The following is a 12,966-nucleotide window of genomic DNA, read 5'->3' as shown; positions in this document are numbered from 1 at the left end:
TTTTCAGAATGTCTATCAATAGGGGTTTGTCTTTTTAAAAAGTGGTTATACATTTTAAAAGTTTTGGGAAGAATACCACAGAGGTGATGTATGCTTTTGATTATACTGTATCAGAGCTAAATAATAACAATAACATAACTTATTATTGATGATGTTGATTTTAATCACTTAAGTTAGTGTCTGTTAGGTGTGAAATACATAAAGTTACCATTTTTTTGATATACTTCATTGTTTGAAAGCAAATTCCTAAGCCCAGCTCACACTCAAGAAGAGGAGAAATTAAGCCTAAGAGCTGCTCACCAGCAGCTCCCAGGTGCAACCTGTGGTATGTAAATTTTCAACAGATAGATACTAAAGGAAAAAAGGAAGGGAAAAAAAAGGGAGAGGAGTTATCTGTAGTAGTGTGAGTGCTTTAGTAGGACCTATTTTCATAGCTCCTTTGACCAACCTTGGAAAGCAGCATTCATCAAAATTAAAATCAAATTGTTTTGATTACCAAACAATATGCTCAACTCCTTACTTTACTCCAGCCTAGGTATTTATCCTTGCCACAGACTTCAGTCTTATCCCACCTCTGATACATGCCCTCAGTGTAATAATCATAAAGGGAATAAAGCTGAAATATTGATGGGAGGAAAGGAACAGTTAGTTGTATAGGTAACAAACAAATTAAATACCTTTAATAAGCACCAAAGCAAAATAAACACAAAGAAATCCATCAAAGGAAACATCAAAATTAAATTACTAAAAACCTAGCATAAAAAGAAAAATTTTAAAGAAGCCAGAAGACAAGAGACTTTACATACAAAGCAACAAAGAATTATCACAGATTGATCTTCAGAAATAATGGAAACTAGAGAACAAAGAAATGGTATCTAAGTGCTGAGTGAGAGAAGGAAAGAAAAAAGGTCAATTTAGAATTCTGTATCCACTGAAAATATGTTTTTAACTTTCTTATTATTAGAATCTCTGTATCATTGGGACCAATAATGTGTGCTCAGCCAAAAGACTGAACTCTTCAATTTCCATAACAGCTAGCATGAAAATGTGAATAGGGTTTAGCCAATGAGATACAAGTAAAGTTGTGGACAGGGAGTTCATGAAAGTTTCTGTAAAGGAAGCAGGAGAGACAGCTGGGAAATCTATACAGCCCTCTTTTTTTTTTTTTTTTTCTGTTATTTTTTTCAACCTGCAGTGTGAATAGAAGGTGGGAATGGCAGTGACTAGCTTGGCTCATGAGATGACCTCAGGTTTTTTGTTTTGTTTTGTTTTGTTTTTTTTAATTATTCCCTAAATTCTACAGTAAAATGACCTTAAGTTTAGAAGTAAGATGATAGAGTCTGAATTCCCATGATGGTGAGTATTACCAGCTTTGATTTCAATTCCAAGTTTAATTCTATATTTCTTTTTACATGAAAGAAACAGAATGAAATACATTTCTATCTTGGTTAAGCCAATGTTATTTGTGGCTCATGTTATTTGTGGTTAAATTTGATTCTAACTGATTCAAGATAAGACTCAGAGATGGATTGTATATCGTGTATAGGCTAAGGGTATCTATTTTAATATATACTTGCACATTTTTAAAACAGTGAATATTTTTAAGATTTTTAAGCCAGTCAAGTAGGTATACATCAAAGTAGGTCAATCAAAGTGTCTAGAGCAAATACAGGTGTTTGAAACATCCTTTCTTTTTTCTGCTAGACACATGACTCGACCATGTTGTTCAGCCGCCCATGAGGTTGGTTTGGCTGTGTGATTTCGTTCTACCCAATGGAAAACGGGCAAAAGTATTTGTACCACTTTCAGAATACCTCATAAACTTCCAACAGATAATCCTATGCTCCCTTTTCCCCCTTTCTAACCAAAAGGAGCGGATTATGAGGACATAGAGCCTAGTAGAGACAGAAGATAAAAAGAACCTAGGTTCCTGGATGATGACATAAAAGCTCACATCCTTGAATTTTATATAATGAAGAAATAAACTTTTATTCTGTTAATCCATTGAAATGTAATGTTGTTATTAGAGTAGTTAGCCTACCATGACTAATTCAGCTAAATTCAAACCGTAGTGTTTAAAAAGTCGAAATACCGTATAACCATCAAGTGCTGTACTGGAAAGTCTGAGCCCTGACACCAATTATCTATATAACCTAGGGGAAATAACTGGATCTCTTACATCTTTACTTTCACCATTGGCAAAGTGGTGAGAGTTATTGAAAAAATCCTCTTTACAGGTTGAATGATTTGTTTTGTTAGCTGGAAGCAACTACATTAGCTACTAACAGTGTAAGAGAAAATGATGGCCTGAGCAAAGGGCAGCAGCCAACAGGACAGAAAAGAGGTGGTGTACAGAAAAGCCACTGCAAAGGCAGGTTGGCTTATTTAACCTTCTCTGAGGTGACCTGTTCATGGATTCATTCTCTTTACATTCGTATTGAAAACAAAAGTCTTCTGGCAGACAGCTTTCATTTCTCTGGCCGTCTCTTAAAGAAATGCAGGCTATAATGAAAAATGACCATTTATAATGGGGCTAGTCCTCTTAAGTGCTGCAGGTTGCAAACGCCAAGGCATCTTTTGGCATATGCATATTCAGGTATAGTACAATGCAACCTGAAATGAATGTGCATAGACACTGATTTCCTGGTAACTATGGCAAGTCAATTTTGTTTGTTAAATATTGGTAATAGCCAGGAAAATAAAAGAATAGCCACCAAACCCAGAGACTATCTCTTGTTTTTTATTATATTGAGCTGCAAATAATGTATCATTGCCCTCCGAATGTGAATATTGCCTAAGAGAGACATTTTATGTAAGGTTTTGCTTGGAACAAAAGTTCCTGAGTAAAAAAAGCAGACAGAAGAGTGCTTACTTTCTAAGTTTCTAAAATAACAAAAGGGAGGCTCTTAACTTCAGAGGATGAAGACTGTTAGCACTAGTTTAACACGGGGTCAGGGCTAACAAGCCCCAGGTCACTACGGCTCTGAACCCTTTCTTGATATCCTGTTCTGAATTTACATCTTCTGGTTGTGTTCTATCATAACACAAACTCAATATATCTCGAAGTGAACTCCCTGTGTTTCTATATTAGTCAGGTTGCACACAACAAAAGAAACTCAACCCAGACTACTGTAAGACAAAAATGGGCAATAATAGTCTTACAACTGAAAAGTTTAAGTAAGACATTAGGGGCAGCTTGGCTTAGGGGGAAATATAATTAAACCTTCCTTTTTTTAAGTTCTATGTTGGCTTCATTTTAGGCAGACTGTATCTTTGTGGAAACAATAATAGGTAAAAGCTCCAGGCCTACATACTATTTCTCAGTAATGTCAACTACAAAGAAACACTTTTAAATACTCATATAATATTATACACAATGCAATAAATTTAAAAATAAATATCAGAAACATCAGACCCCCTCCCCCATATGAACAAACTAAAAAACACATTTCAAGTTAAGTTATGGATCAAATAGTAATTTTATAAGTGTTAAAAGTGAATGATGGGCTTCTACTTTTGGTTAGAATACTGAAACTCAAAACTCTTGAACAGATAGAAGAAGCCAAAAACTACAAAATCATAGTTTTTATGATCTACCAGGAACAAAAGAAACTAAACTAAAATTCTTACTAGGACAAAAAAGAATCATTCCTATTTCCATGCCTCATAGAGAGGCAGAAAGTGAAGGATCCTGTCACAGACAAAGGTAAGGATCCTTTGTAGTTTTCAATTTATTTCTATATGTGCTGCAAAACTCAGAGTACATTATTATTATTATTATTATTATTATTATTATTATTGCCTTAAATGGTCAATAGTGATCTGAACAAATATAGATATAAATGATTACATAATTTAAAAATGCAGATCTTTCATTTTTTAAGAGATCCATATCTTTCTGATGCATTTCGTTTCTTCCTGGACTTCCTGAAGGTGTGGGCTTCCATCTGGTATAGTTTCCCTTTCCCTGAAAGAATTTACTTTTATTATTTTTATAGGGCCAAAAGAGTAATAATGGTGTATTATAGGCTTATTTGCATATACTTTATTCACTCAAAAGAGGGCGTGACATTTCACATCCACTAGGAGAGCTAAAATATAAAAGACAAAAATAGTGTGGGTGAGGATGTGGAGAAATTAGAACCCTTACACTCTGCTGGTGGGAATATAAAATGACACAACAATTGAGTAAATCAGTCTGGCAGTTCCTCAGAAGGTCAAATATAGAGTTACCCTATGACCCAGGAATTCCACTTTTACATATATACTCAAGAGAAATAAAAATATATGTCTACATAAAATGTGTACCTGAATGTTCATAGTAGCATTATTCATAATAGCCAAAAAGTAGAAACAACTCAAATGTCCATCAGCTAATGAATTAATAGTATATTATATAGCTATATGATGAAATATTATTCACCTATTAAAAAAAAGTACAAATATATGCTAAAACATAGATGCGCTTTGAAATCATTATGCTAAGTTAAATAACCCAGTCACAAAAGACCACATATTTTACAATTCCTTCTTTTTTTTTTTTTTTTTGAGATGGAGTTTCACTCTTGTTGCCCAGACTGGAGTGCAATGGTGCCATCTCAGCTCACTGTAACCTCCGCCTGCTGGGTTCAAGCAATTCTCCTGCCTCAGCTTCCCGAGTAGCTGGGATTACAGGCATGCACCACCATGTCCAGCTAATTTTGTATTTTTAGTAGAGATAGCGTTTCTCCATGTTGGTCAGGCTGGTCTTGAACTCCCAACCTCAGGTTATCCGCCCACCTCGACCTCCCAAAGTGCTGGGATTACAGGTGTGAGCCTCCGTGCCCAGCATTACAATTCCATTTATATAAAATGTTGAGATTAGGCAAATCTATAGAGGCTGAATACAGTTTAATGTTTGCCTAGGGCTAAGAGAGAGGGGTAAGTGGAAACCAGGGAGTGACTGCTAATGAATTTCTTTTTGAGGTAATACAAATATTTTTAAATTGATTTTGGTAATAGTTGTACAATTCTGTGATTATATTAAAAACCATTGCACTATTCACTTTAGGTGGGTAAATTGTATGTAATATGAATTGTATCTCAGTGATACTGTTTTAGCTGGGCATGGTGGCATATGCCAACAGTCCCAACTATTCAGGGTCTGAGGTGGGAGGATCACTCGAGCCTGGGAAGCAGAGGTTGCAGTGAGCCGAGATTGCACCACTGCACTCTGGTCTGGGCTACAGAGTGAGACCCTGTTTCAGAAAAAAAAGGAAAGAAAGAAAGAAAAAAAAAAGTCTATATTGAAAAACAAACAAAACACCAAAAAAAAAGGCATGAAAAAATTAAGATAGAATTAAGAAAAGAGGACCAAGATAGTAGACTTAAAACACAGCTCTATCAACAGTTACATTAAATATAAAGGATTAAATGCTTCAATTAAAAAGCAAAGACTGAAGATTGTCAGGATGATTTTTAAAAGTAACATCCAATTGTTTGCTGTTTACAAGGTTGTAAAGCTATACATTTATCCCAGATGTTTAAAAAATGCAACCCTAATAAAAGAATCCAAATGAATTTTGAAAATAAAATGTGACAAGTTGATACAAGTCACATTAAAGAATTAAGATTCTTGAAAAGCTAAGTTTGATATAAAAATAAATATGAGGGCCATACCCTGTCTTTTATGTCGTTTATTTTAAAATACAAGAACAGTGTGTCAATATTGGCTAATTAGCACATTTCCGGGAAAAACTTTGTTTGAAAAAGTCTTCTGGGGTAGAGATTAGGGACTTCTTCTTTGCTAAATTTGATAAAAGGGAACAAATTTAGAAGGAGAATGTAAGAACCATCTTCCTTCCTTTTTTTTCATTGAACATTTAAGTAATGTAGTGGCAATCATTTTGCAACCATAAGACGATAAGCTAGAGGAAGAAAAGATAATATACTTAAGATAATTCAGCAGAAAGATAGCTGAGCCTAATTTTCTTGATTACATTAATGATCTGCAAAACCAATGCTAGCACCTATCTAACTCCACACTTACGTGAGAAAACGAAATCTGAATTATGTAATCACTGTTATCAAGTGTTCTTTTGATTGCCATCATAACTATTTTTAACTATTCTAATTTCTAGAGAGACAAATTCAAATTAAACAACAGTAACTTTCAATTCTCCTGCCATCTTATTGACAAAATTATAACCCAAAAAGGAGAAACAGAGGGCAAAGGGATTCTCATGCTGTGTATGTGGGTTTGCAAATTGGCACAACTGCTTTGGAGAACAAGTTAATAACATTTAATAACACTTACAGTCATATATATCTTACACCACAGAACGTAACTTTTAATTATCTAAAGAAACAGTCTCATTTTATACAAGGACATATGCAAATTAATGTTTATTGCAGCATTGCTCTCATGAGTGAATAATTGAAAACCTTCTGTATCCGCCAATTAAATAAATGTTCGAATAAATTGTTGTATTACCCTACAGTATGATAGTATTCAACAGTTAAAATGAACAAAATAAATCAATGTGTGCTGACATGTATATATCTTGAAGATATAATTTTGAGCAAAAAGTGAAATATAGAAGGATGTACTGAGAAAGATGCTATTCATGTAAATTTTTAAAGCACACAAATATCATATATTGTTTATGGACACACACATTGCATGGAACTGCTAGTTGTTTCCCTAAATTCATTCTACCTTTTTCAGAGTAAAAAGAGTTTTAGCTAGACATGGCCACCAAGTAGACAATATATTTTCCTGTCTTGACTATTTAGGACCTCAAAGACCTTTTATTAATGTTGGAATGTCTATTGATATTTACCATATTCAAAATTACAATAGTGATATTAAAATACGTGTTTATTTAATTTTTAAAACCATAATAAACTTTCATAGTAGCGTATCATTCTATTTAAAATAACTAAAAATTTATTGAATAGCAACATTGTTTATATTTTTACAAATTTTTAATGTCTTACTTTAAGACAAGTGAAGTCTAATATTTGTTTCTGTATTCAATATATAGCAATGCTATTTTTGTTGAAGGATATGAAGAAAATTTGGCCTCACACAGATATATAGTTGGAAAAAGGAAGGGGATGAAGACAGAACCCTTAGAAGCTCTCGCATTGTATTCACAAAACCACCATCTTAGGAGACTGTAAATTAACAGAATCTCATGAGTCAAAGTTGATTACCTATCCTGGACCTTCTACCTCCTTATGAACTGCTATTTGAGAAAGAAACAAACTTAAATTTACTTTGAGCCATTGTGTTTTGTTAATGTTAATGTATATGTTAGAGAAGTTTAGTTAATACCCTATGTTATATGCAGATATATAAGCAAAGTGTAAAATATGATCTGAAATTGTACACACCCACTACAAAGTGTAATTGAGAAAGGCACTACAATGTAATGAATGTTTGTGTCTCCCCAAAATTCCTGTGTGGAAACCCTAATCGCAGTGTGATGGTAGTAAGGGGAGGGGGCTTTCAGAGGTAATTAGCTCATCAGTATGAAGCTTTCGTGAATGAGGTTGGTGTCTTTTACGAAGAGGCTGGGGAGTTAACTAGCGTTCTTTCTGCTATGTGAAGATACATGGGAAGTTTGCAGCCTGCAACTTCAAAGAGAGCCTTCACCAGAACTCGACCATGCTGGCACCCTATTCTCAGATCCACAGCCTCCAGAAACATGAGAAATAAATTTCTATTTTTTTAAGTTACCCATGTTATGCTACTTTACTATAGCAGACCAAACTAAGATAGGTACAAAGGGACTTTGAATGTATCTGTAATATTTTATTTGTTCTAAAAAGATATTTGAAGGAAATATGTTAATCAACCTTTGTTAAATATGTATAGTGGGTGTTGTGATTATTATGTTATTTTTATATGTTTGAAATTGTTTTATAACAAAATAAATGTACTGTTAAGGCGTCTGAATCTCTACTTACTGCATTTGTCATTATGCTCTCAGAGCAGAGAGGAACATCTCAAGGTTTTTTACAAACATTACTTCATTGAACGTTATTAAATATGTAATTTCAAAGTTCTATATGGATTTTAAAGAAAATTAATTAAGGAAAGGAAAATGAAATATGTATGCATAAATAAATGCATAGGAAGTCTTTTATATACAATTATGTTTAAGTTTTATCAGAGAAGAAGCATATTTTGCTAGGGTTGTCAGATTAACATGTTGTTATGGTATTACTAGTTTAATTTTATATCACTTTTTAATTTAAATATTTCAAAGTAATTAAAACTAATAGTAACAATTTACATATTATATGCATTGAAATTGGAAATTGCTTTAACATCCATTACTTTCCATAATGCCAACAATAACCCTGCTAATTAGGGAAGACAAGAATTATTAATATAATATGACTGAGAAGCTGAGACCTAGAGAAGTTAAGCAATACACACAAGGCCACATAGCAAGTTATTTTCTCCCTTTAGAACTCACATCAATTTTTGAATTTAAGGAGCTTAATGCTCAAGTTCCTTCATTTGAGATTTCCTAATACATTTCTCCTTATTTCCTATTGGGCAGAGCAGGGTTGTGTGCCACTTCACACCAATCAGTGGTGGAAAGGAAAGGCATGGCATAACCCTAAGCCTTAAAGTAATCAAGGTCTACCCCCTGAGATTGTTGAAGGTTGAGCAACCACCTTTCCTGAGCACACTACTATCTCAAACCAAGCCCAAACCAAATTACAGTAACAGAAAGGAAATGGAAATGGTTACTGAGTGGGCAACCTAACAGTCTCTTCAGCAGCAGCCGTAATATGCTTCTATTTCATTTAAACCCTTCCTTTCTACTAGATGGTGAAGGCAGAAAATAAGGAGTCTATGATACAGATGCTGCCCTCTAAACACATTATTGAGGAGAGAACACTCACAGTTCACTCAACTCCTTGAATGTCATTCAACTTTCTTTAGCTCCTTTGAACATCCAGCTTATATGTATATTTGTATATAATACAAATTTGTATTTTACATATATATGTGTGTGTATATATATACACATATGTATATATATAATATATACATATTATATATATGTATATTTGTATATAATACAAATTTGTATTTTACATATGTGTGTGTATATATATACACATATGTATATATATAATATATACATATTATATGTGTGTATATATATGTATGTATATATGTGTGTGTATATATATATGTGTGTGTGTGCACACACACACACATATACACACACATATATATACACACACACATATATATACTTGTACAGCTAGGATTTTGCATAAAAATGTGCAACACTGGCCGGGCGCTGTGGCTCACGCCTATAATCCCAGTACTTCTGGAGGCCGAGGCGGGCGGATCACGAGGTCAGGAGTTCGAGACCAGCCTGACCAGTATGGTGAAACCCTGTTTCTACTAAAACTACAAAAATTAGCTGGGCACAGTGGTGCATGCCTGTAGTCTGAGCTACTCCAGAGGCTGAGGCAGAAGAATCGCTTGAACCCAGGAGGCAGAGGTTGCAGTGAGCCGAGACCATGCCATGCACTCCAGCCTGGGTGACAGAGTGACACCCCGCCTCAAAAAAAAAAAAAAAAAAGAAAGAAAGAAAAAAGGAAAAAAAGAAGAAAAAAAAGAAAAAAATGTGCAACATTACACTTATTTAACTCAGGTAAATTTTATCTTCCTGTTTGTAAATTATTTGAGGGCAGATGTAGTCTATTTTCTTCATCATATTTTTCCTGAAGTCTAAACCAGTGCTGCATGTAATACGTATTCAACATGCCTTCTAAACGGTTAAATCTTAATTCATACCATTTCTTATCATATATTAGATCTCCCTCTTGTCTCCACTGAAACTCCCCCATCTAGAGTGGAAGTTTGTTGTTTCATAAAGTGTTAGAGCCAGTACATTATTTATCTAGGAGTTATTTTGTGCCAGGCACCCCTCTAGGTGTTTTATTTATATTCTATGTGTATTTTGCCTAGTAGTAACGAATCAGAATAATCGTCCATAAAAGCAGGAGCAATGCCCAATCTGGAAGTCATTAAATCAGTATATTCATTGTTTCCTCAAACTTGGAGCCGACAATCAATGAGAGAGGAGAAACAAAACAAAACACCTTACCAAAAAATCCTGCGTATTTGTGACTGTCATGGTGACCAGATAGCACAGAAGAGATAGAAGTATTATTGAACATCAATCTATAAACTCTGGAACCCAATCCTTAACCTAGCGATTCGTGTCCACAGAATCCCCTGGGCCAGGCAGAGTTACCTCACACTGGACATGACACCCATGGCTGTGGAAAGTCCCCTGAAGTCACTGGAACATACACAGGAGCGTGTGTCCATGGATATAAATATAAAATGCTTCACTCACCTCAGCCCCCAAATCGGACCTTATTTGTCAGTGTTACCTTGGCTAGGTCTGGAGGGGAAGGAAAGAACATTTTGACCAGCTGATGCTGTGACAGATGCTGGAGAGGCATGTGTGCTCAGATGTAGAGGTAACTGGCATGCTGTGAATGCATCTTTAGCCTTGCTGCCCTCAGAATCCCACTGACAGATGAAGCATACTGTCTCCTATGTCCTTTCTCCAGGAAGTTCAACGCTTCCTATTATTTGTTTGTTTTTCTCTAGCATAATTGCTCCTTGTGATAATAACATGATCTCAATATTTTAAATGAAAACTAGTGCACAAAAATCATGTTCTCTACCACCTGGTATAACCATTTTGGAACTTCCAAAAAATTCCCTTGTGGTATTTTTCCCTATGCTTTAAAAAAATCTGTTTTATCTCTAGCCTTTTTTCTGGATACAAAGCAACAATACTGACAAGTGCCTATGCTATATCTAGGGTGATCACGTAGTGTTTGCAGCAATACAGGACAATTTTATCAGTAAAAGGGGAGCTAAAAATAATTATAAAGTTTCTGAAATGTTTATATAATTACTATAAATTGGCTATATTGTATTGATGTGCCTAAAAATAGAGCTATTCAATGATTAGTGATGTTCAGAATTTTTTCACATACCTGTTGCTCATTTGTATGTCTTCTTTGGAGCAATGTCTATTCAGGTTGTTTGTCCGTTTTTCAATTGCTTTCTTTTTGCTATTTCGAAGAACATATATGTTGTGGAATGACTAAATCTTGCACATAGTTATTTTGTGGTGAGAAAACTTGACATCTATTCTTCTCGGCATTTTATGAGAATACAATATCTCGCTAGTCACCATGTTGTAAAATAGTTCTCTTGAACTCATTTCTTCTGTCTAAATGAAGTTTTGCATCTTTTAACCAACATCTCCCTAACCATCTCAGCTCCTGGTAACCAACATGCTACTTTCTACTTCTATAAAATTTTCTTATTGTGGTTTTAATTTGTATCCCCATTACTGATGCTAGTAATTTTTTTCATATACCTGTTGCCCATTAGTATATCTTCCTTTAAGAAATGTCTATTCTCTTTGCCAATTTGTAACTGAGTTATTTTCTTGCTGTTGAATTTTTTACGTATTTTGGATGTAAATTTCTTAACAACTGCACAGTTTGCAAATATTTTCCCCCATTCTATAGGCTGTCTCTTCACTCTATTGATTGTTTCTTTTCTCCAGGTACTCCTTAATTTGATGTTATCCCATTTGTCTATTTTTCGCTTTTGTTGCCTGTGATTTTGGGAGCATATCCAAAAAGTCTTTGCTGAGACCTATGTCAAGGAGTTTTTTTTCATATTTCTAGTAGTCTCATAATTTTGAGTCTATATTTAAGACTGCAATCTATTTTGAGTTGATTTTTGAATATGGTAAGAGATATGGGTCTAATTTAACTCTTTTACATATGGATATCCAGTTTTCCTAGCACTACTTATTGAAGAGACTGTACTTTCCCCATTGTTTGTTCTTGGACCCTTTAACAAAAATCACCTGGCTGCATTTCTTTCTGGACTTTCTATTCTTTTCCATTGCTCTATGTGTTCATTTTTATGCCAATACCATTTTGTTTTGGCTACTATAGTTTTGCTGTATATTTTTAAGTCAGATAGTGTAATGACTTGACCTTTGTTCTTTTTGCTCAAGAATGCCTTTACTATTTAGGCCCTTTTGTGGTTTTGTATATATTTTAGGATTTTTTTAAATTTCTGTGAAGACCATCATTGATATTTTAATATTGATTGCATTGGATCTGTAGATCACTTTGGGTATTAAGAGCATTTTAATAATATTAATTCTTCTGATCCATAAGTATGGGCTATCTTTCCATTTTTTCTGTGTGTCTTCAATTTCTTTCATCAGTAGCTTAGTTTTTAGTTTAGAGATTGCTTACTACTTTGCGTAAATGTATCCCCAGGTATTTTTGTGGCTATTAATATGGTATCGCTTTCTTTATACACATTTTGAATTTTTGATGTGAATTTAAATCATATTGTGGGTTTTAAACAAATTATTTTAGCTACTATTTTAATATTTTTGTCTTTTAATCTTTATATTGAAGATATAAATTATTTACTCAACACTATTCAAGTATTAGAGCATTCTGCTTTTGCCTGTGTACTTAATTTTTCCAGGTAGTTTTATACTTTCAGATGTTTCCATTTTACTCAGTAGTGTCTTTTTATTATTATTATTATTCTGAAGAACTCTCTTTAGCATTTCTTATATAAGGGGTCTGGTGGTTACGAATTATCTTGGCTTTTAATTGGTAACATCTCTATCTTTTCTTTATTTCTAAAAGACACCTTTGCTGTCTTTTTGGTTGTCAGTGTTCTTGGCTGTCAGTTTTCTTCCTTCAGCACTTTGAATATGTAATCCCATGCTCTCCTGGTCCGTAAGGTTTATGCTGAGAAGTCTGCTACTAGCTGTAGTGGAATTCTCCTACACGTTATTTGCTTCTTTTCTCTTGTTGCTTCCAGGATCCTGTCTTTGTCTTTGTTCTTTGACTCTTTTTTTTTTTTTTTTTTTTCTT

The sequence above is a fragment of the Theropithecus gelada genome, chromosome 2, assembly GCF_003255815.1.
Source record: "Theropithecus gelada isolate Dixy chromosome 2, Tgel_1.0, whole genome shotgun sequence".
NCBI classification, from domain to species: Eukaryota; Metazoa; Chordata; class Mammalia; order Primates; family Cercopithecidae; genus Theropithecus; species Theropithecus gelada.
This window is presented reverse-complemented; position numbering follows the sequence as displayed.